The following is a 27,093-nucleotide window of genomic DNA, read 5'->3' on the forward strand; positions in this document are numbered from 1 at the left end:
GTGGTATTTCTTTTAAAGCCCTTTATGTGATGTCGCCCTGACGTCCGACTATGGTATTTCTTTTAAAGCCCTTTCTGTGATGTCGCCCCGACGTCCGACTGTGGCATTTCTTTTAAAGCCCTTTATGTGGTGTCGCTAAGACGCCCGACTGTGGCATCATTTCCTTATATTTATTTGTTCACCTTTCGAGGCGTCGCTTCAGACACCCGATCTGTCTTCATTTATGTTTTGTGGGATTTCAGGCGGACTATCGCCGTTTCCCTTTTACTTACCTCATTATGCTAAATTTTGAATGTACATTGGTGAATTAATCATGACGCATTCATGCATGCATTTGTTATATCTTACGTCCGAACTGTCTTGCGAGTACTTTCAAAGTACTCACTGGCTTGTTGATTTGGCCACATGTTGACGAAGGCGATCTCATGGATGAAGAATTTGATAGCGAGTCCGACGCCTAGAGGAGTCCCAGTCAGTCTCGTACGACCCTGGATTTGGTCACTATATTATATCCGCTTCCGCTACCAAATAAATTCATCGAGCCTCACCTCGACGCTCGATGAGATGACAGTTTTAGAGACTTGTATCTCTCTCCCCGCTATGTTTTTCCACCACCGACCTATCCTCGAGTCAGTAGTATGCCTTCACACCACTGTGTCATGTCCGCCATTATGTATATTTATTGGCGTGCTTGTAATAATTTGGTTGAGCAACCGTAGTTCGACCCTGTAATATATTTTATGCTACTGGCTTATTGTATCAAGAATTTGTCTACCAGTGAGGAGGATTTCTCTCATACTGGACTCAAAAATAGTATTATCTGTTTGTTTTCTAAATTATCAATGCAATAAAAAATATCTCGAAAATAAAAGTGCTCCAAATGCCCTGCAAATTTAGTATGATTTTTTGTGGAATATTTAAAGATTTTAGGCACTAAGAACACAGCAGGGGGGCAAGCACCTGGCCACGAGGGTCCAGGGCGCGCCCCCTCCCCCTGGGTGCGCCCCGTCTCGTGGGCCCACGGTGGCCCCCCTCCACTTATTCCTGCACCCACACACTCCATCTTCCTCCCGAAAAAATCCCCATCTAGCTCAAGCACGAGTTCTAGCTCATTTTGCTGCGATTTTCGATCTCCTTGCTCAAAGCTCCATTCACAAAACTACTTTGGGAGATTGTTGCTTGGTATGTGACTCCTCCAATGGTCCAATTAGTTTTTGTTCTAGTGCTTTATTCATTGCAATTTTTTGTTGCATAGGTGACCCTGTTCTTGAGCTTGCATGTAAAATTTATGTGGTCCCATGTAATTCTAATGCATGATATAGGCTCTAGGCACTTGTGGGAGTAGTTGCTATCAATCTTGTTTAGTTTGATTCACTTTTATTTTGAAGTTACTAAAAATTTCAGAAATTTTTCAGAGGAAGAAATATGTCCAGGAAAATGTACCAAGGTGGTTCCTCAACAAAGAGACGACCCAGGCGTGCTATGCATGAGCAAGACGATGAACCACCAAGGGAAGCTGAGGTGCGGCCTTCCGAATGGCCGTCAGAAGAGTTTTTGGTCAATGCAGGCATCAAGGATGAATTTGACGCATATGTGTGTAATGTCGATCTTGAGGACTTCATGCAAGATAAGTGTCCTCAGTACTACCAATTGACTGATCCATTCAGGAGAATATTTAAATTTACATCTTTGCATAATTCTCAGAATGTCCTGTTTGATATTTATGATCAATCTTATACCATGGACCTAGAAGATTTCATGACTGCTTGCAAACTCCCACAGTGGGGCAATGTCAATGAACCCCACAAATCGGAATATAAAGACTTTCTTACTAGTATCACTATGGGAGAATCTAGGGATATAGCACAAGCTACAATAGGGAGCATTCATTTTCCTGCTATACATTATTTTGCTCTCTTCATTGGTAGATGCATTAACGGTAAAGATGAAGCTACATGCGTATCCCTGATCTTTGTGTCCTCAAGAGTGTTGTATTAGGTAATAAAGATTACAACTTGGGGGCAATAGTTGCACGTAGGTTGCATAATAATGGTATATCTGGAGATTTATTTGGAGGAATTTATGCGACCCGTGTTGCTAATTATCTTGGTATACCTCCACGTGAGGGTGATATAGAGTTGCCTGCCACTTATTTAGATTTTGCCGCTATGGTCAGGCATCGTTTTCTTGTGAGGAATGAACAATTCCTCCAGTATCGACTAATCCTTGATAGACGTCGCGTTGTCCATGTTACTCTCCCTGCTCCTTCCCTTTTTGATTACAAGGCAAAACGAAGATATGTTGTTACTAGGGAGGAGGCAGCCGAACACGAGAGTAGAGCGGAGGCAGCTCGCCAATATGCCGCAACTCAGGAGGCATTGGCTGTTGCATCTTAGTACGACCCTAGATATAACTTCGGATATCAGCCAGGCTATCCTTGGCATTAGACCAACTTAGGCCAAAAGCCTAAGCTTGGGGGAGTACGTATTTCTCACCAACTTTACATTCCTGTTCACATGCTATTCTAGTTGTCGGTGCTCATACTCTTTCATTGTATTATCCATGCTAGTTTAAATTTCTTTTTCTAGCTTTCTTCTTGTGTGTTTGATAAACCTTAAGAAAAACAAAAAAATAGTTAGCTTAATTTCCATGCTTGTAGTAGTCATTAAAATTAAAACCCAAAAAGATTTCTCGTTCTTCTTTTTCTTGTTGGGAGCTTTCCCTTGTAAATAGTTTTATTTCTTTTCTTTTGGGGGTCGAGAGGAGAAGACCATAATGAAAATGCTTAGTGGCTCTCATATGCATGATTGTTGATTTAATTTAGAGCCCATATTACCTTGTCTTCTCTTTTGAATTGAATGCTCGCAGATTCCAACTTAGTCCAATGCACGTGCACTGTTATTATTATACACACAGTTCGATCGTGCAAGTGAAAGGCAATAATGACGATATATGATGGACTGATTGAGATGAGAGAAGCTGGTATGAACTCGACCTCTCTTGTTTTTGTAAATATGATGAGTTCACCGTTCCTGATTCAGCCTATTATGAATAAACATGTTTGCAATGACAATTAGAGATTATAGTTGCTTATGCCATCCTTAATTAGCTAGGAGCATATAATGGTTTACCTTGCGTGCCAACAAGCTATTAAAATGGTTGTGATGTGGTATAATAGGGTGGTATCCTCCTTTGAATGAATTGAGTGACTCGACTTGGCACATGTTCATACATGTAGTTGAAACAAAATCGACATAGCGTTCACGATATTTATGTTCATGGTGGATTATATCCTACTCATGCTTGCACCTGGTGTAGATTAATTTTAATGCATGTTCATGACTATTGTCGCTCTCTTAGTTGGTCGCTTCCCAGTCTTTTGCTAGCCTTCACCTGTACTAAGCAGGAATAGTGCTTGTGCATCCAAACTCCATAAACCCTAAAGTTATTCCATATGATTCCACCATACCTTCCTATATGCGGTATTTACCTGCCGTTCCAAGTAAATTTGTATGTGCCAAACTCCAAACCTTCAAATGAAATTCGGTTTTGTATGCTCGAGCAGCTCATGCTTCAACTAGGGATGTATATATCTTCCATGCTAGGTGGGTTATTCTCAAGGGGAGTGGACTCCGCTCCTCATTCACGAGAAAATAGCTGGTAACCGGGATGCCCAGTCCCATGAACAAAAAGATCAAAGCAAATCAAAATAATTAAACAAAACTCCCCCAGAGTTGTTGCTAGTTGGAGGCACTCGTTGTTTCGAGCAAGACATGGATTGACGCTTGTAGGTGGTGGGGGAGTATAAACTTTTAGCATTCTATTTGGGAACCGCCTATAATGTATGTAGCATGGAAGATATCGAGATCTCATAGTTGTTGTGTTGATAGTGAAAGTATGCCGCTCAAAATGTTATTCATCTCTATTTTAAAATCGAGCTCTGGCACATCTACAAATCCCTGCTTCCCTCTGCGAACGGCCTATCTATTTACTTTTATGTTTAGTCATCACCCTTTATTAAAAAGCACCCGCTGGAGAGCACCGCTGTCATTTGCATGCATTACTATTAGTTTATATTGGGTATGACTTGACTGGATCTCTTTTACCATGAATTACAATGTTTAGGTAGTCCTTGATCTTTAAAGGTGCTCTGCGTTCATGTTTTGCGGTCTCGGAAAGGGCTAGCGAGATACCATCTTGTTATATCATATTATGATTGTTTTGAGAAAGTGTTGTCATCCGAGATTTATTATTATTGCTCGCTAGGAGATTATGCCATTGGTATGAGTAAATATGAGACCTAAGTGTTATTGTGAATATGGTTAGTTCATAATCTTTGCTGAAAACTTGAATGCTGGCTTTACATATTTACAACAACAAGAGCAAATAGAGTTTGTAAAAGTTTTTCTTTGTCACTTTCAGTTTATCAACTGAATTGCTTGAGGACAAGCAAAGGTTTAAGCTTGGGGGAGTTGATACGTCTCCAACGTATCTACTTTTCCAAACACTTTTGCCCTTATTTTGGACTCTAACTTGCATGATTTGAATGAAACTAACCCGGACTGACGCTGTTTTCAGCAGAACTACCATGGTGTTGTTTATTGTGCAGAAAACAAAAGTTCTCGGAATGACCTGAAAATCCACGGAAATAACTTTTGGAAAATATAAAAAATACTGGCGAAAGAATCAAGGCCAGGGGGCCCACACCCTGTCCATGAGGGTGGGGGGCGCGCCCCCTCGTCCTGGGCGCGCCCCCTGTCTCGTGGGCCCCCTACTGCTCCACCGACCTCAACTCCAACTCTATATATTCCATTTCGCGGAGAAAAAAATCAGAGAGGAAGTTTCATCGCGTTCTACGACACGAAGCCGCCACCAAGACCTAATCTCTCTCGGGATGGCTGATCTGGAGTCCATTCAGGGCTCCGAAGAGGTGGATTCATCGCCGTCGTCATCATCAACCATCCTCCATCACCAATTTCATGATGCTCACCGCCGTGCATGAGTAATTCCATCGTAGGCTTGCTAGACAGTGATGGGTTGGATGAGATTTACCATGTAATCAAGTTAGTTTTGTTAGGGTTTGATCCCTAGTATCCACTATGTTCTAAGATTGATGTTGCTATGACTTTGCTATGCTTAATGCTTGTCACTAGGGCCCGAGTGCCATGATTTCAAATCTGAACCTATTATGTTTTCATGAATATATGTGAGTTCTTGATCCTATCTTGCAAGTCTATAGTCACCTATTATGTGTTATGATCTGACAACCCTGAAGTGCCAATAATCACGATACTTCTCGGTGATGACCGTAGTTTGAGGAGTTCATGTATTCACTATGTGTTAATGCCTTGGTCCGGTACTCTATTAAAAGGAGGCCTTAATATCCCTTAGTTTCCACAAGGACCCTGCTGCCACGTGAGGGTAGGACAAAATATGTCATGCAAGTTCGTTTCCATAAGCACCTATGACTATATTCGGAATACATGCCTACATTACATTGATGAATTGGAGCTAGTTCTGTGTCACCCTATGTAATAACTATTACATGAGGAATCGCATCTGACAAAATTATCCATTACTGATCCAATTCCTACGAGCTTTTCACATATTGTGCTTCACTTATTTACTTTACCGTTGCTACTGTTACAATCACTACAAAACTGCTATCTTTACTTTTGCCACTGTTACCATTATTATCATACTACTTTGCTACTAAATACTTTGCTGCAGATACTAAGTTATCCAGGTGTGGTTGAATTGACAACTCAACTGCTAATACTTAAGAATATTCTTTGGCTCCCCTTGTGTCCAATCAATAAATTTGGGTTGAATACTCTACCCTCGAAAACTGTTGTGATCCCCTATACTTGTGGGTTATCAGTCGCCCGAGGGCAATGTTGACGTTGAGCCCCCGAGCTCCGAGGATAATTCCTCCATGATCATGATAGAGATCGGAGTTGATGTTGATGAAGGTCCTTGTCTGAACATGACTATCGAAGGCAGGGCACAGTCCTCGGTCAAGTCGAGGTGACAAGTCGAGTCGGTGACGAAGATGCCGACATCGCAGTTCATTTGCAGACGAGCCATCGATCATTTGTCGATCACAAAATGAAACTCGCAATGAAAGCACCAATGTCAGTGTCAAAACCGGCAGATCTCGGGTAGGGGTTCCCGAACTGTGCGTCTAAGGTCGATGGTAACAAAAGACAGGGGACACATTGTTTACCCAGGTTCAGCCCTTCTCTATGGAGGTAATACCCTACTTCTTGCTTGATTGATCTTGATGAATATGAGTATTACAAGAGTTGATCTACCACGAGATCGTAATGGCTAAACCCTAGAAGTCTAGCTTGTATGATTGTCATAATGATCTATCGACTAGCCTGGCCTTGGCTTATATAATGCACCAGAGGCCTAGGATAACAAGAGTCCTAGCCGAATACATTGGTGGAGAGGAGTCCTTGTCTTGATCACCAAGTCTTGTGGAATACTCCTTGTATGCGGCATGGGCTGCCCGAAGTGGCCCATGAGTGAACCGCCAAGGGGAGTCCTCGGTCTGATCCACCTGGTCGAGAGAGGATGTGGTGAGTACCCCCTAGTCCAGGACACTGTCAAAGGCCCAATAGAGGAGCCCATAATTAACTCGAAGCGAGGCTCTCACATGAATCCGACCCATGTACATGCTCATGGTCCCCTAAACATAAATAAGTAAATAAATACCCCTAAAAAGTAAATAAATAAAAAAAGCTAAATGCTCATTGTCGGTGTCAAAACCGGCGGATCTCGGGTAGGGGGTCCCGAACTGTGCGTCTAGGCGGATGGTAACAGGAGACAAGGGACACGATGTTTTTACCCAGGTTCGGGCCCTCTCGATGGAGGTAAAACCCTACTCCTGCTTGATTAATATTGATGATATGGGTAGTACAAGAGTTGATCTACCACGAGATCAGAGAGGCTAAACCCTATAAGCTAGCCTATGGTATGATTGTTGTTTGTCCTACAGACTAAAACTCTCTGGTTTATATAGACACCGGAGAGGGCTAGGGTTACACGGAGTCGGTTACAATGGGAGGAGATCTACATATCGTATCGCCAAGCTTGCCTTCCACGCCAAGGAAAGTCCTATCCGGACACGGGACAAAGTCTTCAATCTTGTATCTTCATAGTCCGGGAGTCCGGACAAAGGTCATAGTCCGGCCATCCGGACACCCCCTGATCTAGGACTCCCTCAGTAGCCCCTGAACCAGGCTTCAATGATGACGAGTCCGACACGCAAATTGTCTTCGGCATTGCAAGGCGGTTTCCTCCTTCGAATACTTCATAGAAGATGTTGAACACAAGCATTGTGTCCAGCTCTGCAAAATAAGTTCCACATACCACCGTAGAGAGAATAATATTTACACAAATCTAATCTGTTGATGCCTTCCGTAGTGTGACATCACGCCACAGCCAAGCCTTTATTTGAATCGTTTTATCGTCCCATCTCAGCGTGTTTAACGAGGCGGTTTCCTTGGCATGTCTTGTCAAAGAAGAGATCGTGTCCCCTTATTCCGGGATTCTCATCAATACGGGCGTGGGTAACCCAACCGTGCCACCAATCGTGGCGCTTGGGAGATAAGCGAGTTTTATTAGGCTGGTGGGGCACACAGTTCCGGTCGCCCATATAAGGGGATAAGGATCCGCCCTTTCAATCCCCGCCTTCTTCCTCCTTTGCTTGTCCATTTCCGTGCACTCGAGCTCCAGTGCCCAAGCCCGCTTTTCCCACCTCGACCCTCTCCAATCATGTCCAGAGCGGGAGGTAGATGGATGGCCTCCACCGTCACGGAGGGGCACATCAAAAAGTTAAGGAAGGCCGGATACTTGTCTGACAACATCGCGCACCGGCTTCTAGATGAGGGGCAACTCATCCCCACCCCCGGGCCCCACGAGCGGGTGGTGTTTCTCCCCCATTTCCTCTGTGGACTGGGCTTCCCTCTTCACTCATTTGTCTAGGGGCTCATGTTCTACTACGGCCTGGATTTCCACGATCTGGCCCCGAACTTCATCCTCAACATCTCAGCGTTTATCGTCGTGTGCGAGGTCTTCCTCCGCATCAAACCCCACTTCGGCTTATGGCTAAAGACCTTCAACGTCAAGCCGAAGTTCGTGGGCGGCCGGCAAGCAGAGTGCGGAGGCGCCATGGTGGGCAAGATGGCCAACGTCACATGGCTCGAGGGTGCCTTTGTGGAAACCATCAAAGGATGGCAATCGGGGTGGTTCTACATCACCGAGCCGCGTGACCTTGAATGGGCAGCGGCCCTCGAATTCCGATCTGGCATCCCCACACGGCTCACCTCATGGAATGAGACTGGCCTATCGTGGGGTAATTCGGCAGAGGTGACCGGACTCCAAACCTGCGTCAAAGACCTGATCGACAGGAAGGTTAAACTTGTCACCGTAGTCCAGGTCATGCTCTTCCGCCGGATCCTCCCGTGTCAATGACGGGCTTTTAATTTGTGGGAATTCGACCCAGCCCAGCATCGAACCTTGTCCAGGCTCTTCAACACAACTCACGAAGATGCCTGGAAGGTGCTTTTCAAGAGCTCCGAGGTTCACCCTCCCATCACCGAGGATCGCGGATTCTGCGCGAAGCGCCAAGCCAGCGTGGTAAGCTTAATTTACCCATTACAGGGTACTTGCTTTTCATAGTTTGACTCTATGCAGGATCTAAACTCCCATTCCTTTAACAGGACTGGCAGAAGAAGGCCGGGCAGATCGACTGTCCAGCTCCTTTGCCCGAAGGCCCAGCAGACGCCCGCTTGGCAAAGCTGCTGGTTCTGGCACCTCACGTGGTGCCGGAGAAGAAGGCCAAGAAGAAGGCCACGGGGACTCAAAAGAGTTCCTGGCGCCTGGTGGTGTCGGATTCATCGCCCGACGACCCCGAAGCACCCTCCGCCTCCGAAGACGAGGAGGAGGAAGAAGAAGCCTCTCACCCTCCAGCGGGGGGAGGAAAGAAAAGGAAGGCCGCCCCAACTGGGAAGGCCGGAGGGTCCAAGAAGGGGAATACCCTTCTTCTGGACTACGCCTCCGATGCCGACGACGGCGGAGAGGAATGGCCATCCAGGGCCAAGCCCCTGGCAAAATCGTAAGTATCCGGATACCAGAATAACTTATGAAGTTCCTCTATTGTACAATACCTTCTGACGCCGAATTCAATCATGCAGTCCGCCCAAGGCTCAGCTCGGCGATTCGTCGAGCGGGTCCCTGGATTCGTCGGATGTGAATAGCGCTTCACTCCTTGCATCCTCCTCCCCTCGCCCTACGGACGATGCCGAGGTGGAGTCCCAAGAGGGGCTACACCAGGAGGAGGTGGTCCTGGAGGCGCCGCAAGGCGACCTCCCAGACTCCAGGCCCAAAGAGGATAAAACCCCAGAGGGATATAAGTCCGGCCCTGGGCCGGACACCGCTCAGGAACCTTCAGTGGTTCCGGAGTCCGGCAGGCGGCCCCCTCGCAAGAAGGGCAAGCCTACGACATTGGCGGCCTCCGTCCAATCGGAGGCGCCGGACAATTTGCTGGAGGTGCTTAACGGCGCCTCCATCAACGAGGAGCACCGCACTGTTATGAGTGCGGTGATTCAGAAAGTTCAGTCCGCCAAGAGCGGGCTGACAAAAGCTTGTACCAGCCTTCTAACAGGCTTTGAGGTATGTATTTAAAACATATAAAAATGTTACCGCATAGACAGTAGCCCCTGATGCTCAGTTTGGTGTTCGGAAAGAAAAACCGGACTGAGGATCTAAAAAGATATACGCAGGAGTCTAATATAAATATGTCAATATGGGAATGTAGGCTGCGCTGCTGACCTCTGCCGCACTGACTGCGGAGGTTGATGCATTGAAGCAGAGCCTCGAGCGGTCCGAGAACGAGCTCGGCCGTGCCAAGAAGCAGCTCGAGGACAAGGAAGGTATGTAAGACCTTATGTAAGTATATAAAAAATACCTGGTTGCAAATAATGACAGGACCAACATGAATGTTGCAGGGGCCACAACTAAGGTGGCGGCCCTGAGGGAAGCGTTGTCCAAGGCCAAAGATAATGTGGCCGTGGAGCGCACTAAGCGGGAAAAGCAAGAGGCGCGGGTGGCGGAGGTGCGGCAAGAGCTCGATGCTCTCGTGAAGAAACACGAGGATTTAGAGCTTGACTCAAAGACGCGAGAGTCCGAGCTTGCCTCGGCACTTGAAAATGCCAAGTCTACCAAGGCCGAAGCCCAAAAGGCCCTTCAGGAAATTGAGGCGATGAAGAAGATAGCGGCGGGTAAGGCATTCTTTATGCAAAGCATGCACGTGAAAGTAAATTACCTGTTACTTACCCCGAGTCCGGAGCTCTCCAGGAGCATTCGCAGATCTGCCCCGCAGTGTATCCGATGCCGCCGCATTCTACCGGGCCGAGGAGGGGAGCTCGACGGAGAAAGTGTTCTGGTCCCAGTATGCTGACGCCGGACTCCCGGTGCCCCTGAGCGACCAGCTGAAGCAGCTGGTCAAGCTCCATAAGGCAGCCGAACAGGCCATGAAGGGCCTTATAGGCCGGCTGTGGCCTGGGGAGGCCATGCCTGGGAGCTACTTTGGGCTGGTGCGGCGGCTGGTGGATGTCTGTCCATGGCTTGAAGTCATCAAGCGCTCCATATGCATCGAAGGTGCCCGTAGGGCCCTTGCCCGTGCCAAAGTGCACTGGGGCAAGCTGGATGCGGAGAAGCTGGTGAAGGATGGGCCACCAGAGGGGAAGGAGCATCACCGGCCCGAGATGTATTATGAGGGCGTCCTGAAGGGTGCCCGTCTTGTAGCGGATGAATGTACCAGGGATGTAATTTTTGAGTAAACTCGCTCGTTTTTATCCTGTGCGCTGAAAACTTGTTCATATGCGCTAAGCAACGCTTTTGAATTTAAAATATTACCTTCTGTGCGGCCGTTTATTAAATCTGAGAGATACAAGTCGTCGGCTTCTACCCCCATGCCACGAGTGCTGGGGTGTTCGGGATAAACCTGAGCGCTCTTGTTCCCATTCTTGGGTCCATCGAGGGAGGCGCACAGCACAACGAACAAGGCCATCGGACTTATAATGCTTTATCACTCTCACTTAGCCATAGAATTCTATAATTTTAAATTTCGGCGAAGCCCCTAGTATTCGGAAGACCGAGTTCGGGGCGCTATCCATGCCTAGGCTGGACAAAGCCAGCTCCTCGCTCTAAGCGGCATAAGTCTTTAAGGACTCGAAAAACCTCTCGAACAGCGACCGGTCTCTCGCCCTATCATGACGGTCAGTTTTAGCTTTCTCTACTGAGGTGTTAACCCATCTCAACTGGGGCACAATCGTAGTAGTTCTCCCAGTGCTACCTTAGCCAACATAGCGGAACATAAGGTACCAAAACATGGGAGCCGGGCAAACCCAACTATTGACCCAAGACATGATTCGGAGCTGATGCATATAATGCTATAAGTTCGGGGTGCCGCACTCATGAGAGTGTTCGGTCTTCTCACACCGCATTATGGGGTACTTAAGCCCCTGGTGTATTGGCCGTACCAAAGTGTACGGTTGCATAATGTCATAACTGAACCTATTTATATAAGAAATGAATTCAATAATAGACAAGAGCTATGTATTGTTTATTAAAAGGGCTGCTATGAGCGCAGAACGATACAAATAGTGCGGTACGCAAGAGATGGGATTATTTGACATGTCCCCCTCCAGGGGTAAGCTGCGAGACTTTAAGTAAGACAGGTATTTAGCTCGTTATAGAGACCACCTGGGCATTTGACGTGCCTTGTTATCTCCCTGGCTGTTGCATCATGTGTTCGGCGATTGTACTGCCGGACAGGCCTTCCGAATAGTGGAGTCCTGAAAGTAAAATAAAAAAAGAAATTGCAAAATCGGGAGCCCCTAGTGCGGTTGAGCCACAATCTGGGCGTGCCGTGGTTGTGCCCCTCCCCTTATGCCCATGGTATTTCCAGAGTGTAATTATGTACGCGTGGTGCTGGTATCGCAATTTCGCGAGGGCTGGGGTTGGGGCCGCACTGCTATGCTTTCTCAGAACGTGCTAGACGGTCTTGTTGTAGGTTACTTTGGGCGCGCTTGACGTTATCCGCACGTTTAACAGCCGGACTGGAGAATTGCCTTGAGAGGCTACTTTGTACTTCCGCCGCCAGGGCCGCCGTGTGCCCCTCTGTTCAGAGAGAGCGTTCGGTGTTTCCATTGACCGTAATGACTCCGCGAGGGCCTGGCATCATGAGCTTGAGATATGCATAGTGCGGCACCGCATTGAATTTTGCGAATGTGGTTCGTCTGAGCAGGGCGTGATAGCCGCTACGGAACGGGACTATGTCGAAGATTAACTCTTCGCTTTGGAAATTATCTGGGGATCCGAAGACCACTTCGAGTGTAACTGAGCCTGTAGATCTGGCCTCTACACCTGGTATGACGCCCTTAAAGGTCGTCTTTGTGGGTTTAATCCTTGAGGGATCTATGCCCATTTTCTGCACTGTATACTGACGAAGCAGGCTCAGGCTGCTGCCGCCATCCATGAGGACCCTAGTGAGGTGAAATCCGTCAATGATTGGGTCTAGGACCAATGCGGAGAACCCGCCGTGACGAATGCTAGTGGGGTGGTCCCTTCGATCAAAAGTGATCGGGTAGGAGGACCATGGGTTGAACTTTGGGGCGACTGGCTCCAGCGCATACACGTCCCTGAGCGCACGCTTCCGTTCCTTTTTGGGGATGTGGGTTGCGTATATCATGTTCACCGTCCGCACTTGTGGGGGAAAGCCCTTCTGTCCTCTGTTGTTCGGCGGCCGGGGCTCCTCCTCGTCATCGCTATGCAACCCCTTGTCTCTATTTTCGGCACTTAACTTGCCTGCCTGCTTGAACACCCAACAATCCCTATTGGTTTGATTGGCTAGTTGTTTGGGGGTGCCGTGTATCTGGCACGAGCGATCGAGTATCCGGTCTAAACTGGATGGGCCCGGAGGATCTCTTTTGAATGGCTTCTTCCGCTGACCGGGTTTAGGGCCTCTGAATCCGGCATTGACTGCCGTATCCTCAGTATTGTCGCCGTTAATGTGGCGCTTGTGCTTGTTACGATGGGACCTGCCATTGTTGTCCTTGGTATCCGAATTACCAGGGCTCTTGTTCATGTTATTACTACGAGCCAGCCAGCTGTCTTCTCCCGCGCAAAAGCAGGTCATGAGTGTTGTGAGGGCTGCCATGGATTTCAGCTTTTCCTATCCTAGGTGCCGGGCAAGCCATTCGTCTCGGATGTTATAGGCTGCAAGGGCCTCTGCATCCGGACAGTCGCCTATTTGATTTTTCTTGGTTAGGAACCGTGTCCAGAATTGTCTGGCCGATTCCTCTGGCTGTTGAATTATGTGGCTTAGGTCATCGGCGTCTGGTGGTCGCACATAAGTGCCCTGGAAGTTGTCAAGGAATGCTGATTCCAGGTCCTCCCAGCAACCAATTGACTCTGCTGGCAAGCTGTTAAGCCAATGCCGAGTTGGTCCTTTAAGCTTGAGCGGGAGGTATTTGATAGCATGTAGATCATCACCGCGGGCCATGTGGATATGAAGGAGATAATCCTCGATCCATACCGCGGGATCTGTTGTGCCATCGTATGATTCAATGTTAACGGGTTTAAAACCCTCGGGGATTTGATGATCCATTACTTCATCTGTGAAGCATAGTGGGTGTGCGACGCCTCTGTACTGGGCTATATCACGACGTAGCTCGGATGAGCCTTGTCTGTTGTGTTCGGCCTGGCCGTATTTTCCATATCCAGCATGACGGTTATCGTCACGTGCCGTGGGGCGCCCACGCGATCCATAGATCGATCTTGTTTGCCTTGCCTTGTCCTCCAATATGTCTCGCAGGTCCGGCGCATTTCCCCGTGCCTTGGTACTTTTTGAGCGGCGCCGGGGTGCGACTTGAGTTGAGGGCTGAAAGGCCTCTCTGTCGCGGCCACGGGGTGGCTGATCGGCCGCATCATATGTTGGTGATGTAGGTTTAGTTGTTTCCTCCTCTAGTTGGGGTAGCAGCCTGCGCTTTGGGTAGCTCTTGGAGGGGCGTTCGAGTTTGTACTCTTCGGCCGCCAGGACTTCAGTCCATCTATCGGCTAGCAAATCTTGGTCAGCTCTAAGTTGCTGCTGTTTTTTCTTGAGGCTGCTTGTCGTGGCCATAAGCCAGCGTTTGAAACGCTCTTGTTCGACGGGATCCTCTGGCACGACAAATTCGTCGTCGTCGAGGCTTGCCTCTTCTTCGGAGGGAGGCATATAATTGTCGTCCTCGACCTCTCTATCTGCCGCTCTCTTATGAGGGCTGGCTTCACCCTCCTCCTGCGCTGAATCCGGCTGGAGGGGGTTGTCTTTGGCACTGTCCGGGGTGTTATTGTCTCCGGTGCCGGAATCACCGTTTTTGCTGTGGCGGGATTTAGAGCGGCGCCACTGATGTCGGCGTTTAGGCTGTTTCTTGGAGGGGTCATCCTCCATTGTTCCATCGCCATTCCCTTCCTTTGGGGTGTCCACCATATATATGTCATATGACGAGGTGGCTTTCCAGTCCCCTATAGGCGCTCGTTCTTGATCGTCTCCTTCATCGGCATCCATACCGTCGATGTCTTCGGAGTCGAAGTCGAGCATGTCGGATAAATTATCGACGGTGGCTACGAAGTGGGTGGTGGGTGGGTTTCGAATTTCTTTGTCGTCCGCATCCCAACCTTGCTGACCATAGTCCGGCCAGGGATCTCCTGACAAAGAGAGAGACTTTAGTGAATTTAGGATGTCGCGAAAGGGCGAGTGCTGAAAGATGTCCGCGGTGGCGATCTCCACGATCAGAGCCCAATTGGGTTCGATCGGAAGGGGTGCAGAAGATTCGGAATCCGGAAAGGAGTCCGGCACCTTGGAGTCACGAGCTCCACAAAGGACAAGGCTGGTATTCGGCCCGATCGCCTTAGAGATTGCAGCCCCCGAGGCGGCATCCAACCGTCCATCCTCGATTGGCGCAGTCGGCACCGAGCTAAGGTCGGAGCGGACACCTGAGTGCTGCTTTGGGAACTGTCCGACGGCAGAGCTAGATCATGCCCATCGTGACAGTGCGGCGCGCTCGGCTGTGGCTCGAATCCGTCGAAGATCAAGTCTCCACAGATGTCAGTCATGTAGTTTAAACTTCCAAATCTGACTTGATGGCCAGGGGCGTAGCTTTCGATCTTCTCCAAACGGCCAAGTGAATTGGCCCGCAGTGTAAAGCCTCCGAATACGAAGATCTGTCCGGGGAGAAAAGTCTCACCCTGGACCGCGTCGTGGTTGATGATCGAAGAAGCCATCGGGCCTAAAGGTGACGACACAGAGGAACTCTCAATGAAAGCACCAATGTCGGTGTCAGAACCGGCGGATCTCGGGTAGGGGGTCCCGAACTGTGCGTCTAGGCAGATGGTAACAGAAGACAAGGGACACGATGTTTTTACCCAGGTTCGGGCCCTCTCGATGGAGGTAAAACCCTACTCCTGCTTGATTAATATTTATGATATGGGTAGTACAAGAGTTGATCTACCACGAGATCAGAGAGGCTAAACCATAGAAGCTAGCCTATGGTATGATTGTTGTTCGTCCTACGGACTAAAACTCTCCGGTTTATATAGACACCGGAGAGGGCTAGGGTTACACAGAGTCGGTTACAATGGGAGGAGATCTACATATCGTATCGCCAAGCTTGCCTTCCACGCCAAGGAAAGTCCTATCCGGACACGGGACGAAGTCTTCAATCTTGTATCTTCATAGTCCAGGAGTCCGGCCAAAGGTCATAGTCCGGCCATCCGGACACCCCCTGATCCAGGACTCCCTCACTCATGCACCAGTTCTTTAAATTCACGATTTAACAGGAGGATATTATTTCCTATAATAGTGTCATTACATTCAATCGACATTATTCTTAGGCAAAGATAGCGACCAGTCTTCTTTCTCCCAGCATTTTCTTCCTGCAACCAGCGTACCCGTGCAAATCGTAGTCAACATCGTAAATAGTTCCGGTCCATTTTTATTTTTCAATAAGAATGTCCAACCCACCCTAGCACATTGGCGATAGCACTTTATCCTCCGCCTTGGTGCGCTCACCGTGGCGCCGCCGTCCGGCCCTGTCAACATAGTTTTTTTTTCGAAATGGTCCCTGTCAACATAGTGAATCGGCAGAGGACTGTAGTTGTGAGTATGACAGTACGGACCCACCAGGTCCACTCCCGAACACAAGCAAGCGCCTCTTTTACTACTCAGATGCACCCCTCATTTTTTTACTCTAATCCACCCTGCTGATATGTGGGACCCACATCATTTTCAACGTATAGTCAATTAACGACAAAATTGCACAACTTTTTTTTGAGTAGTAATTCGGAGGAGCAGGCTATAAACTGGGTTGTGCGGTCTCTGTGGCCCGTCTAACAACATGACCAGCCCAGCAGTTTTTTCTTTGGGAAAATAGGTAACCCAGTATTTCTTTTTGAAGAATACCCAATCTAGGCCTATTTGTTTTCTTCGACTTACTGGGCTGCAAATCTTTCAAGATGAGGAGGGATGCATTCCGGCCTGGCCAAAGAGTATGGTCAGTGTTTGTTAAAAGTAATATCAAAGGGGTTGAAATTCCAAAAAAATATAGCAAATGGGATATTAGTTTATTTTTTTGTTTTTGTTCTTCACTGATATTTTATACTCCCTCTGTCCTAAAATTCTTGTCTTAGATTAGTCTAGATACGGATGTATCTAATACCAAAACGTGACTTGATACATCCGTATTTAGACAAATCTAAGACAAGAATTTTGGAACGGAGGGAGTATTTCATTGGATTTAACATGACATAGTACTAATTTATTTTTAAATTTGTTTTAGTATGGCTACTAATTTTTGGATTAAGAATATTTTGTTCCCCAGCAAAAAATTGCGAATTTTCAAAATTTCGCACATATTTAGTTAAATTTTTTAACCCTGGTACTGACCAAAAAATGGGCAGCAATTCTAAAAATGGAAAATGGGCTGCAATAAATTCCATATGAATGAGAAAATGAGTAAAAATTATAAAAATAATAGCAAATGGGTTGTACACGCCACAGATTTCGAGGATGACTTGTTTACGCAAGGCTTTGTCAGTCAACACACGATTCTAGCAGCAGTGACTGTTGGATGTCCATCTAACGGCCGACGTGCTTCTTCAATCTCTAATCTTCCTGCTCTAGCCGCCTAAACTAGCGCCAGTGGGACTGCCTGCTCCCTCCTCTAGTGGCCCGCTGTGATGCCGCGCAGGCTTCACCGGCCCACCCTACTCTCTTCGCTGGCCTGGCCGCATGTAATCAACTACCTCCTTATTACGCAAAAAAAATGATTCCTCCCACTGACATCTGGGGCGCACCGGTTGGGAGGCTGACATGTGGGCCTACTAAGTTGACGTGTATGCAGGGCTTGACAACTTAGTCAACAAACGATTCTAGCAGCAGTAACCGTTGGATTTGAATCGGATGGTCCTGTTGCTTCTTCAATCGCTGCTCTTCTTGCACCAGCTGTCATGGAATTGTCACGTCAGATGTCCTCATGAAAGGACTTAGTTGTGGAGCCATCGCAACTAGGAAGCTTGAAGGGGTTAATCGGGACAAGGGACATGAGAGGTTTTATACTAGTTCAGCCCCTTACGGTGAAGGTAAGGCCTACGTCTAGTTGGGTTGGTATTGATGTTTCGATGACCAGGGAGCGAGATATGCTATGCTCGGCTCTCGATGAATTGTTTTTCTTTTCCTTAGCCGCCAGCAGGTCGTCCCCTTATATACACGGGTTGACACCCTGCGGCTTACAGAGTCCCGGCCGGCTTATAAACAGTGTCCGGCTCGGTGACTAGTTAAGTCTACCTTATGATACAAGTCATATTACTATGGCGGTTTATTACAACGGGCCTTAAATCGCCTGCGGGCCTTAAGCCCTCTATGAACCGCCATCTTCACCTTTGGTCTTGGGCTTTTCTCTGGTAAGTCTTCTTTGCGTAACCCGGCCCCTCCTGGGCGGCTTACACAAATAGTCATATCCCCAACATTAGGCCCCAGATTGATTTGAACCTGTTCATGTCAATCTTAAAATACCTTATGGAATTGTCCTTCAGTCTTTATCTTGCGCGAAGATTTTAACCCGTCGTGACATCATCATCTAGATCCGGGTTAAATCACCGTGACGTCATCTTCAATAAAACTTATTTTTACTCCGTCATATCTTCCAACGGATCTTTGCCTTTACTGACCATCCCGAGAATCGAGGTGTCAGGGCCGCTGGATAATAAATTTTATCTCCTCGTTTCTCGCGCCGCCTTAGTTATCCTTCTCTTATAAATAGGCGCGACCCTGGTCTTCCCATTCTCCTTCTTCCAGTCGTCTCCTTCCTCTTGCTGCTTCTCTGTCGCTCGAGCTCTGCCGCCGCCGCCGTCGCAGATCTCGTCTTCACCATCTCCGGCCGCTGCATCAACCTGTTTTGACCAGAGAAACACGATGAGCTTCCGCTGCAACCCTGCATCCGTAAGTCTCCTCTTTCCTGCCTCTTAGATCCACATTAGGACCTTCGAGTTCGTCGGAGTTCATCACCATTAGAACCAAATCCTGGTTAGTTCTCTTCTTAGATGCCTCTTCTGATCTGAGAATGATAAAAAATGGCCGCGGTAGTTGTTTTCGCACTTGCTTTGGATATAAAACAGATCCCTTTCTCTTCCTAAGAGCCTCATTCGAGCCTATGAACACGTCTGCATCAGCTTTTAGGTCTAGAAAATTTTCTTATTAGAACAGATCTTTGATCTCCAACCACAGTAGCAGATTATGAAACCTGTTTGTATCACCCGGAAAACTGCTTCTGTTGAATACGTTTAAACTCAACTGCCTATGTAGCCGGTTCAAATAGATAACACTGATCTGTTAATCTTACTTGCTTCTTACTTCTCTTGGGAAACGGTTTAAACGGCATCGATCTAGTCCGAGTCTGGGTCACTTGGCAAATACTTCCCTTAAGCCGCCGTTCCGGCTTAATGTGTACTTACACAGGCGAAAAGGATGACCCGTTACGCCATAGTCCTGATGACTTACCAGATGATGTGGTGGATGCTATGACCCAGTTGCTGCTTAAGGAGGGCATTGTGACGAGTAACACCTTCGGCTTACTTCCCTTTTGCAAGAAGAACCTGGCCCCTGCAATAATTTATCAGTCTTAATAAATACTCTTTGTATATTATACCTTTTTTGGTACTCATAATTCCTTATCCTTTTCCACAGGCCGATGATAACTTCTGGAAGGCCAAATATGACCATGAGGCTGCCAAACAAGCCAGGACGACCAAGAAAAACAAAAGGAAAGCCGCCAAGACGGGAACCTCAAAGAAGAAGAAACCCAGCGCCTCCGACTTACTCAAATTGGATGATAGTTCTTCGGATGATGAAAAGGTAATCTTTAAATTTTCTTAATTCCCTTGTCATTACCTGTCTGACATTCTATCCCTTCAGGAGGATACGGGGAACAGTCAAGCAGCCGATGAAGAGGTAACTATAATCTCCTCTGACTCAGAGCCTTTGCCAAAGCAAAAGATCCGAAGGGTGACCTGGAAAGTAAGATTTTCACATGCTCTTGCTTATCAAGATCCTCAATTTCTTTTGAAGCAACAACAGCTTGTGAACCGGAGGCAGACCCGGAACAACAAGGATGCAGAACTCTCCTCTGACTTACCTGACGTAACCAGGAAGCGTCGGACTGAGGTTATCTCCGATTTACGTTCTGTCTTACCTTTAGCGGGCTTAATTCGTTAACCTCTCAATTTGTCTGACTCCAATTATCAGGATACCTCTCCTTCTTCCGGCGAATCCATGCAATCAAATATGCCGACTTTGAAAACTGCTCCCGGGTAATGTAACCTTATGTACCTTGAGCTTCACTTTACCCATGCTTGCGTATTCATCCTTTTGCCTTTGTTAACAGCATGCACGTGAAACCCAGCAAGAGGGCAAAGAAGAATAAGCCGTCCCAAGACCCGATTGTAACTGAACCGGTGATTAATACGTCTGCTCCAGACAGCTCTACCCATCAGCTGCCGCCTGAACCGGCTTCTGATATTCTAGTTCCAACCTCTGATCCGCCCGCCGAAGATACTCTCAACAGTTCTGATAACCCGGAGACTCCTAGCCCGGTCAAGATAAATGACCCGGAAGTTGAGATTGTGAGGTCTCAGTTTGTTGAACCAGGGCGGCCTACCGTCCTTGCCAAATGTACTGCCAAGGAAGAACTTGCCGAACGCCGAAAAGCCAAGCAGGACATTACTGATTATACTCACTTAAGCATTGGTGATATAGTCTCGGGCTATCTGAATCAAGTGCATAATAGCCATGACCTAGAAATTGACATGGTAAAACAAATACAACACAAATCTGAGGTATAACTTATACTATTTACCTGAATCTTACATACTGTACCAGCCCCCAAGTCTATTGCTTATGAATAAATATGATGTAGACTTAGAAATCTGCTTTACTTGTTAGTTTATCCGGCTCAAATAGAATATATTTAACCTAGTTATAACATGATAGTTTTAAATTTGCAATATACATTAGCCCCCAAGGGTCAAGTATCTTTACTTGTAAAATGCTTGAGACTTAATATATGTGACCCGGTATGATAGGTTTTAAATTCTTCAGCATACATTAGCCCCCAAGTGCCAAGTATCTTTACTTGTAAAGGGCTTGGGACTTGAATGTTACCTTACTATAATCCTTACCATAACCTGGTGTCAATACAGGCCACCATAAGTCAATTTGAATCGGAGCTTACTGTTCTGAACAGTCGTCTGAAAACTCAAGAACTTGAAACTCAGAAGGCCAACTCCAAATTTAAATTCAGTGTCTCTGAAAATGAGAAGTTGAAGAAAAATTTTGAGTCAGAGAAGAAAGCTTGGGATGATGAGAAGGCTTCACTGGTGACTCGGGCCGAGACAGCAGAAGCATCTCTTGCAGAGGCAACAACCGAGCTGTCCAACTTAAAATGGTAGATATCTCAAATGGTCTCAGCCATCTTCGGTAAGTTACTGTGCAAAACCTCAAACATTGTAATCTTCCAATGACTATTGTAATAGTCACCCTCGGCTTACCGCTATGCTTGTGCACACACAGGCACCAGGAGTACCAACCTGAAGCAAAACATGCTGATCAAGCTTAAGGCTGTTTACACCCTAGTGGAACAGTTGTACACCGGGTCACAACGTGCCTTGGCCATTGTAGCTTTATCAAATCCCGGTCCCCACCTTCTGCAAGACGTGTTGAAGGGCCTTGCTGTACTACCTCAACGGATCCAAGACTTAAGGCGGGCGTCCTGAAGAGTCGGGGCCGTAGCCGCATTGAGCCGGGCTAAAGCATGGCTCCCAGAACTAGACCCGGCCGACCTTGCCCTTGGATACCCAAGTCTGAAGGAGGACGGTACTGTATTCGACGACCATGATTTCACCGCCTGTGTCAAAGCCATACGTCCCGTGGCAACCCTTGTTGGAAACGACACTGACCTTACCAAGTACGCGCCGGGTTATGACAGTGAGAACCGGAGAATTCCAAACACTCCATATGATCATATCAGCCTGATCCCTCCAATTCGTAAGCATACTTTTGCCCCTGAAGTGGACCCAGCCGGTTTAATAGATGATGAAGCTGAGTTTGAAGCTTTGAGTGGCATTGATTGGGCCTCGTCAACTTTCCAGGACAAAACAGCCAACGAAGAAGCGGAGAAGGATAACCCGGAGTCTTCAAGCCCGCCGAAGGAGTGAGTCGCCTGGTGTTTTGAAAAAAACAATGCTTCATTTATGCAGACTCGGGGAGCCATGTAATAGGGTAGAAAAAACTTCCCAATGTTTGTCATGCCTTCGCGCATGTTCCTAGTGCTTAACACTTTCGTAAGCCGCCACTGCTATATATATCTGGCTTTTATTTCCTTGACGTGTTAAATTTGCTTGCCTTATTCTGCACATAAAACAAGCAAAATTCCCTTGGCGTCCGGGGTCACGGAAAGTAGTGATAACCCGGAACGCAAACCAAAAAATATCATAAACAGACTGGTTTATGACTGTACTTTGCTAAGCATAAGCATAATAGCATACCTGTGATCCTTTGATAATCTTCCTTGCTGATATGATGCTCACCTGGTACTTAACAACCTGGTGTGACCAATATTAAAGCGGAAAGACAAAAAACATCTCATGATGCTTTTCACAAGGTCTCAGGATAGTCAAAATAATTTATGCTTATACTGGATAATAACCAACATTTACAGGCTTCTGATTCGAATACGATCAGTAAACTGTTCCAAAGGGGTTAAGCTAAGATTCGTATACGATCATATAGCCCCCAGTGGCTTGGCGATGCTGATCAAATGGGTATCGACAGCTATGTTCTCTTTCGTTTGAATACGACCTATGTTTGAACAGAAGCCCCCAAGTGACCATAAGATTTGTTTAATGACGTTGATTCGGATACGATCCACGCCAGACCCAAAGGGGTTAAGCTGTGATTCAAATATGATCAAGAAGCCCCCAAGTGGGTTTGGTAGTATGCCGATCAAGCGGGTATCGACATCTATGTTCTCTTTGGTTCGAATACGACCTATGTTTGAACAGGAAGCTCCCAAATGATCATGGCTAGATTCAGATATGATCATAAGCCAGACCAAAGGGAAAGCCGGATTCAGATATGATCCGCTCCCTGTTGGTAATGTCCACCACCTGATAAAGAAGACATAAAAACATTCTTTATGGGAAAAAAGGACAGAGGTCCTGCTTTATTGCTTTATATAATATGTACATCGTCAAAAGTATATACATCCTAAGAGCCGGTGGCTCAAGTATAGTAAGGCCGAAGCTGGGCGATATTCCACGGCCGGCGGGTCTCCTCCTCCGACTTACGTGAGTCTTTGTGCTCTCGAATATCAATGAGGTAGTATGACCCGTTGTTCAGATTCTTGCTGACCACAAAGGGTCCTTCCCAAGGCGGAGATAGCTTGTGCATGTCAGATTGATCCTGGATGAGCCGGAGCACCAAATCACCTTCCTGAAAGGTTCTGCTCTTGACCCGGCGGCTGTGATAACGGCGCAGGTCTTGCTGGTAAATCGCCGAGCGGGCTATTGCCAAGTCTTGCTCCTCATCCAATAAGTCAAGTGCCTCCTGACGAGCCTGTTCATTGTCCGCCTCAACATAAGCCACCACACGGGGTGAGTCGTGTCGGATGTCACTTGGTAGAACTGCCTCTGCTCCATAGACCATGAAAAAAGGTGTGTAACCTGTAGATCTGTTAGGCGTAGTGTTGATGCTCCATAATACAGAGGGTAACTCCTCCACCCAGCAACCTGGAGTCTGTTTTAAGGGGACAAAGAGCCGGGGCTTAATACCCTTCAGTATCTCTTGATTATCTCTTTCTGCTTGACCATTGGATTGAAGATGAGCAACAGCCGAAACATCAAGCCGGATATGTTCTCGTTGACAGAACTCTTCCATGGCTCCCTTGGAAAGATTAGTACCATTGTCAGTTATAATGCTGTGTGGGAAACCAAAACGAAAGATCACCTTTTTCATGAATTCAACCGTTGTGGCCGCATCACACTTACTGACTGGCTCAGCCTCAACCCACTTTGTAAACTTATCTACTGCCACCAGGAGATGTGTCTTTTTATCCTTAGACCTTTTGAAGGGTCCAACCATGTCAAGCCCCCAGACTGCGAACGGCCAAGTAATTGGGATCATCCTTAATTCTTGAGCCGGCACATGAGCCCGTCGTGAGAACTTCTGACAACCGTCACATTTACTGACCAGATCCTCCGCATCAGCATGAGCCATGAGCCAGTAGAAACCATGACGGAAAGCCTTGGCCACCAGAGATTTTGAGCTAGCATGATGACCACAATCTCCTTCATGGATCTCTCGAAGTATCTCTTGACCCTCCGCAGGTGACACACAGCGCTGGAATGCCCCTATGACACTGAGGTGATGTAACTCGCCATTAACAATTTTCATGGATTTGGACCATGTGACAATTTGTCTCGCCAAGGTCTCATCCTCAGGCAGCTCTCCCCGGGTCATATAAACCAAGTATGGCAATGTACAATCTGGGATGACGTGAAGCGCGGCCACCAACTGTGCCTCCGGGTCTAGCACTGCTAGCTCTTCCTCTGTAGGTACCTTGATAGAAGTATTATGCAAAACGTCAAGAAAGGTGTTAGGCGGCACCGGCTTACGCTGAGATCCCAACCGGCTTAACGCATCAGCCGCCTCATTCTTCCTTCTATCAATGTGCTCCACTTGATACCCCTTGAAGTGCCCAGCTACAGCATCTACTTCACGATGGTAAGCCGCCATAAGAGGATCTTTATAAACCCACTTGCCTGAGACCTATTGAGCCATGAGATCTGAGTCGCCCAAACACCTTACTCGGCTCAAATTCATCTCCTTAGCCATCCGAAGACCATGGAGCAAGGCCTCGTATTCAGCTGCATTGTTAGTACAGGGAAACATGAGCCGGAGCACATAGCAAACTTTGTCACCTCGAGGGGAAGTTAAAACAACTCCAGCCCCTGAGCCTTCTAACTGCCTGGACCCATCAAAGTGAATAGTCCAATATGTATTATCCGGCTTCTCCTCAGGTGCCTGCAACTCTGTCCAATCATTGATAAAGTCGACCAAGGCTTGAGACTTGATAGCAGTACGGGGCATATACTTCAAACCATAGGGCCCAAGCTCAATAGCCCACTTGGCGATTCGTCCTGTGGCTTCCCTGTTCTGAATGATGTCTCCCAGAGGGGCTGAACTTACCACCGTTATAGGGTGACTTTGGAAGTACTTCTTCAGCTTCCGGTTTGCCATGAACACACCATAAACAAGTTTCTGCCAATGTGGATATCTTTGTTTAGACTCAATGAGCACCTCACTGATGTAGTAAACCGGCCGTTGAACCAGGTGCTCCTTGCCTGCCTCCTTATGCTCCACCACAATAGCAACACTGACGTCCCGCGAGTTAGCAGCCACATATAACAACAGCGGTTCTCTATCAATGGGAGCCGCAAGAACCGGTGGCTCAGACAACTGTCTCTTTAAATCTTCAAAGGCAGTGTTAGCAGCATCACTCCAGATGAAGGTGTCTGTTTTCTTCATCATCTGATATAGCGGTAAGGCCTTCTCCCCTAACCGGCCTATGAACCGGCTTAAAGCGGCAACACTACCCGCCAGGCGCTGAACATCATTGATACACGCCGGCTTAGCCAGAGAGGTAATCGTCGTGATCTTCTCCGGATTAGCCTCAATGCCTCTGTTTGACACCAGAAAACCCAAAAGCTTACCCGCAGGTACACCAAACACACACTTGGCCGGGTTAAGCATCATCTTGTAAACCCGGAGATTGTCAAAGGTCTCTCTCAAGTCAGATATCAAGGTTTCCTTTTCTCTGGACTTCACCACGATGTCATCCACATAAGCATGAACATTACGCCCAATTTGATCATGCAAACAGTTCTGTACACATAGCTGATAAGTCGCCTGGGCACTCTTGAGTCCAAACGGCATAGATACATAATAGAAGGCCCCAAATGGAGTGATGAAAGCTATCTTCTCCTGGTCCTTAACTGCCATCTTGATCTGATGATAACCAGAGTAAGCATCCACGAAGCTCAAACGTTCACAACCCGCCGTAGCATCAATGATTTGATCAATACGGGGGAGAGCAAAGGGATCAGCCGGACAAGCCTTATTTAAGTCCGTGTAATCCACACACATCCGCCAAGTGTCGTTCTTCTTGAGCACTAACACCGGGTTAGCCAACCACTCCGGGTGAAAAACTTCAACAATAAACCCGGCTGCTAAGAGCCGGGCAACTCTTCCCCAATAGCTTTCCGTCTCTCTTCGTTGAACCGTCGGAGAAACTGCCTGACCGGCTTATACTTTGGATCAATATTGAGAGTGTGCTCAGCGAGTTCCCTCGGTACACCCGGCATGTCAGAAGGTTTCCATGCAAAGATGTCCCGGTTCTCACGGATGAACTCGATGAGCGTGCTTTCCTATTTAGGATCCAAATTGGCACTGATACTGAACTGCTTAGAGGCGTCTCCTGGGGTAAAGTCGACAAGCTTTGTCTCAGCGGCCGATTTAAATTTCAACACCGGGTCATGCTCGGTAGTTGGTTTATTGAGGGAGGTCATATCCGTCGGGTCAACATTGTCTTGATAGAATTTGAGCTCCTCCGCGGCACAGGTAGTCTCAGCGTAAGCCGCGTCGCCTTCTTCACATTCTAAGGCCACCTTTCGACTCCCATGCATAGTGATGGTGCCCTTGTAACCCGGCATCTTGAGCTGTAAGTAAACGTAACACGGCTGTGCCATGAATTTAGCATAAGCCGGTCGCCCAAACAGAGCGTGATATGGACTCTTGATTTTGACCACTTCAAACATCAACTTCTCGGCCCTGGAGTCATACTCATCTCCAAAAGCCACCTCCAATTCAATCTTGCCAACTAGGTAAGCCGACTTGCCTAGAACCACCCCATGGAAAACAGTGTTGGATGTTCTCAGATTCTTCTCAGTCAACCCCATGCGCTGAAAAGTCTCGTAGTAGAGAATATTGATGCTGCTACCTCCGTCCATGAGTACCTTAGTGAATTTATATCCACCAACCTGGGGTGCTACCACCAAGGCTAACTGACCCGGATTATCGACTCGTGGAGAGTGATCCTCTCTGCTCCATATAATGGGTTGCTCTGACCATCTCAGATAACGAGGAATTGCCGGCTCAATCGAATTTACGGCCCTCTTATGAACTTTCTGGTCCCGTTTGTATAAGCTAGTGGTAAACACATGGTACTGCCCACCGCTCAACTGTTTCGGATGGCTTTGATAACCCGACTGATGCTGCTGTTGTCCTCCCCGACCAGATTGCTGCTGATTATTTCCACCCGGCTGTCCCTAAAAACCGGAGTTTGAACTGCCGCCCGGGCCATGAAAGCCGCCAGCCCCTGAACCGCCGCCAGCCCCATGACTGCCATCAAAGGTATTGGAATTTTTAAACGC

This window comes from Triticum dicoccoides, chromosome 3B, assembly GCF_002162155.2.
Source record: "Triticum dicoccoides isolate Atlit2015 ecotype Zavitan chromosome 3B, WEW_v2.0, whole genome shotgun sequence".
NCBI lineage: Eukaryota > Viridiplantae > Streptophyta > Magnoliopsida > Poales > Poaceae > Triticum > Triticum dicoccoides.